Source organism: Stegodyphus dumicola, chromosome 4 (assembly GCF_044657685.1).
Source record: "Stegodyphus dumicola isolate Sdum_Otavi_A_Nest chromosome 4, ASM4465768v1".
NCBI lineage: Eukaryota > Metazoa > Arthropoda > Arachnida > Araneae > Eresidae > Stegodyphus > Stegodyphus dumicola.
The window spans coordinates 177,775,865-177,781,167 of record NC_140771.1 but is presented as its reverse complement, the minus strand read 5'-3'; positions in this window follow the sequence as shown (position 1 = coordinate 177,781,167).

Sequence of the window (5,303 nt, the reverse complement as noted above, 5' to 3'; positions counted from 1 at the left end):
AAAACTGTTTTACGTTTCACCCGAGTGGGTTCATATTCTTCAAACCGGAGAAGCTTCTATCCGTCTTTATGGATGGGAAATGGAATCAGAAGCCGACGGGTATCGTATGATTCCCTATCGACTGCGAGCTCGCTCCGTGTACATTATTCACGGACCTCTTTACTACCAACTCCAATTTCATGACAAGACGGTGTTTGCCGTAGACGCCCTCTCCAGGAAGAAAGTGGAGTCTTTACGAGCGTTGCATCCTGAACAGAATTTTCAATTCCCTGCTCGCGAGGAAGAGAGGAGAAGGAAAAGATCCAGAAGGAGGAGACACCTAAAGAGGTACTAAAAAGAAGTCGGAAGGTAGAAGCATATTTGTTTTTCATTAACGGAAAAAAACTGTGGATCATTCTTTGTATATTTCTTGGAAAAAAAAGAAAAAGACTAATAGTTATAATAGAGGGAGTTAGGAGGGACCCTATCTATATATAGCTCTCTATATAAATCGGAAGCGTCAACAGGACGGTCCACCGAAAACAATCTATCCTATCTTTCTCAGAGCAGAGTGGAAGAAAGTCCAAGATGCGTGGACTCATTGGAAGCAAAAAAATTCGAGTGGTTTAAATAGATAAGTGAGAAAAGATTTTGAGAGGTGTTGTTTTATGGATGGAGCTGGCTGGGAAAAAAAATTGGCAAAGCTCAGAGAAAAATTTCCTAAATTGAAAAAAAAAACTTATTGTTTATTTTTATCATGTCTTATAGACATGATAAAGATTAACTCTCTCTTCTTTTTGTCTGGGAATGATGTCTCACCGTTTCGAAAAATAAACCATCACTCATCATCCTTTCTAAAATAATAGAATTTCAAGAATGTGATATGTTCTATTTTTCGAAACGGTGAGACATCATTGCCAGACAAAAAGAAGAGAGAGTTAATTTTTATCATGTCTATAAGACATGATAAAAATTAACCAAAAGTTATTTTTTTTTTAACTCAAAATTTTTTTCCACAGCGCTGAGAAATTTTTCCCAGTCGACTCACTCATCCAAACAAGACATCTAAAATTGTTTCTAGAAGGAGCTCTTATTTTTTTCTATTTAAGGAACTCGAGTTTCGGCTTCCCATTAGTTTGTGCTGTGCATTCAACCTGGATACCCATTTTTTGGAGATAGGGGGGGGAAATTTCGCAGTTTTTTTTCCTGAAACCCTCTATGGATCAGAGAATCTCACACATATCCTCCTCCGTGGATCGAAATGGACTGACCGCCATATCTGTTTTAGATAATAGTTTTGAATTTTCCACCTCCTCCCCAAGATTGGACTATCTCAATATTTTTTTAAAGAAAAACAAAATTGTTTTTTATGATTATTCTACAATTTTTAGTTTTTCTTTCCCCCCCCCGACTCTTTAAGAAGAATAAAAACCTAAAGCACATTGAAACAGTTCCGATAAATTTTGAAACTGAAAGTCCATCACCTTGTTCTCCACGGGACTAAAATAAGTTTCCCCGGTCTGAGAATCTTCTTGGATTTGAAGAGGTTCTCTCATCACACTCTGAAGCCAGGTCGAAAAGAGGAGAGCGTCTGGACCCAAATCGTTGAGCAGTCTTTCCAGGGAATCGAAGGTGATAAAAGGGGTATAGCGGAGAATCCGGCTGGGGCGGTCCGACGTATCGATCCAGAGATTCGTCGTTAAGGATCGGTAAGGGCGAAAAGGGGCTCGAGAGATCCATTGCTGAATAGTCCGTTGACTTTTCGGACTCATCCAAGTCCCTTGCTGGGAAAGGCAAGTCACGAGTTCCGATCCTCGAGAATAGAGCGTGCCCGACCCCAAGTAAAACGTGAGGGGAATTGTCTTGGCGAAACGGAAACGAATCGCGAGGGAAAAAGACTCTCGCCGTAACCACTCCATGGCATTTGGTTTTCTCTCTCTCTCTCTCTCTCTCTTTCTCCTGAGGACGAGATGGAAAAAAAAAGAAAAGACAACTTTTCTCTCGGTTTCTTTTATATATAGGAAGAGAGAGGGGGGAGGGTTCTCGAAAAGACTCGTGGGAAATTTCTTCTTCTTCTTCTTTTTGGGGTAGGTGGGAGGTACTCGATTTTTTTGGTGGAGAGAATACGTCGGATGACATTCCGAGACATTTAAAAAAAGAATAGATAGGATGGATTCTTCAAATGGGAAATGCGGGGTGGCTAAGGGATCTTATTCCATTTTTTTTACTTTTCTAAATAACAAATAGAATCGGGTGGATTCCATTTATCTCCTTCTAAAAAATATAGCAACACTTGATCCTTCCCGTCCTTTTTCATTTCCTGTTGACGTGTTAGATACTTTAGAGCCTCTTCGATTTTAATTAAGTAACCCCGATAGACCATCCGATCATCAATAATCCCGATATTGCGTTCGAGAGCCATTCTATAAGCAGCTTGAGATTGGAAAGGAGAATAATTATCAAAGTAGGTATTACGGCGTAAATGTTTAGGATGTTCGACTATATAAAAATATTGTGTATAAATGCATTGATCTAATCCCGTAAATTCTAGTTTGATTAAGGGATACTGAGCCACGTCCGAGGGTTGGTAGGCGAATCGGTAGCCGGACTCTTCTTCAAATTCCTGATACGCGACTCTGAACCATTTGAATCGAGGGTCGTCGTCTTTCTTGAAGCGTCTTTTATCCATTTGTCCATGCGGGAAATCCCATTCATCTTCATAAGCTAATTTAGCCTTGTACCGATCATAATCGTCTTGTAAATTGGGATGGAGAGTCGGATAAATATGGTTTTCAAATTCATCTTGAAGCACCGATATTTTTTCCAAATCGAAGGGTGGTTCGATACGTTTATTTTTTAAAAGCTGAATTAAATAATTTTGAAAACAGTATGGCATTTTTCGATGAATCATCACCACCTGTCCTGATGAGGTCTTTACCACTAAACCATATGAAGTAGAGTATTTGTTTCTCTGGATCATCTGAAAAAAGGAAAAAGATAGAAAAATTCCTTGATTACCTATCCACTCAATGAATACATTTATGAACAGCAAATTTCACTAATTGTTGGAGCGCTAGCATGGCCATAAATCGATGACAAGATTTCGATCGACAAGATGGACATTGCTGTGGCTGACGATGTTGAGGTTTGTAAATAACAGTCCATAAAAACTTGAGATGTACCTTTTGATGAATTTTTTCTCGAGTGGGTTCATTCGCCACGTAGAGTTTTTCAATATGAAGTCGTTCCAGATCCGCATTCAATTGCTGAATAAATTCCTTCGTATGTGTTTTCAGGTCTCTGGCTATAAACCGGACGCAGTTCGTAAGAGTATATCCATCAGAGGTGACAGCCAACACACCAACAATTTTTTGGTGGAGCTTGGTCTGTGAGGACTTCTTCTTTCTAGAACGCTGATGAGTGGATGACGAGGGAGGAGAAGACAGTATTTCCAAAGAATAAGTTGGAGAAGGAGAAGACTTTTTCGGTACTCTAAAAACGGGTGAAAATGGTCCATAAAAAGTGGGTTCCGTATCTGGAATATCCTCAAAGGGATCTTCTTCACATGAAATGACTAAGTTATCCGTTGCCATGTGTTCGCTATCTTTTTACGAAACAGAATGAACTCCGATTTCTTTTTCAACCATTTATATACTAAGAGAGGGAGAGGGGGAAAATAAAAGTAGGTAGAGGTATCGAGACATCGTAAATATTTTTGAGAGCTGGGAGAAAAAATTCTTTAGCGTTAAAAAAAAAAACTTTTTGTTAATTTTTATCATGTCTTTTAGACATGATAAAAATTAACTCTACCCTCCTTTTCGTTTTGAATTCGTTTTCAATATGTTGTCTAGACATGTTTGTAAACAATAGACTTCAAGGAAAGTATGATTCATTCTTAGAAATCTATTTTTAGGAAAGGTGAGACATCATTCAAAACAAAAAGGAGGGTAGAGTTAATTTTTATCATGTCTAAAGACATGATAAAAATTAACAAAATTTTTTTTTTTTTTTTTTTAAGCCTTTAGAATTTTTTCCACCTGATTCGATTGACAAGAAATCCCAGTTTTTTTTTAAGAATGGAATTTCTCTTCTATATATTTCAGCATTTCAATTTTTGATTCAGATCCCTCTGTGCTGTTGAAAAAGCCTGCACTTCAAGTCTCCTGGAAACAGTTTAAGCCATGTCTTCTCTCAAGATTCTCTTTAGATCCAGCAAAGATGTGGATTGAGTCTCGTGAAAACAGTTCATTGTTCAAGAAATTCATGGAAAGATGGGGAGGTCTTTTTAAATGTACTATTTCTTTTTATTAACTCTTTTCTTATGTTTACGACCTTGACAACTTGTTGCTTTCTCAACTTCAGGTTTTTTGGTCGGCTGTCTAAAATCAGCTCTTACCTCAGTGGACGATGCATCAAATTCCATTGTACTGAATTCTCCATTTCCTGAAAAGACTTCTTTCAACATGTGGATGGCTTCTTTGGTCAATTCTAATGTTTAATCTATCGTTTTATTCTTTTCATTTTCTCTACGTTGGAGGATAGCGGGAGTTAAAAAAGGATTTTGAAAACAGGGTTCAAATTCTTTCGTTTTGTCTTTGCGATTATGACGATGTATTTCTATAATCTTGTCATCCGTATCATCAGGGTTTATCCATATTTCCAAAACTAACTCTTTACCTTCAGAATTTTTGGGAGATAGATGAATAAGTACAGGATCCATCGCCATGGTTAAATTATTGCTTCTTCCTTTTTTATTACTCTTCTCCCTCTTCATTTTTTTTTCAAAGTTTTTTTTATATAAACCACTCTTCAAGTCCCATATTCAACGAATATATTTCTGACTTTCTTTAAAAGCTTGCAATAGCCACTGAAATCGGTATCGTATCAAGTAGGCCAGAGCTCCAAAGTAAAATAATAGAATTAAACAGACGACATAATAATGAATCTTCAATACGTTGCCCAGTAAAGCGAAAAGAATCGTAGGACCCGCCGTTACCAGTAGTAAATGAATAGCGAACGTTTGTCTCTTCGACCATCCTTCCTCTTTGGGGCTTTCGTCTTCCTTTTCAAACCGACTCAATTCTTGGTCCGTTTGAAAATTTTTCTCGATTCGTTTGAAATGAGATGTCATTCTTGACCTCTCGAAATTTTAGGAACACTTGTTCCATGTACAATGACATAATCGTACGCTGTGTTGCCTCGCAAGACCCGTTTTGTGAACCGTAAAACCGACTGATTCTCTGGACAATAAATCGGTCGGAATTCAACAGATTGGTCGGTCATACATTCTCGTTTTCCCGTTAACCTATGCTTTTCGTCTATGT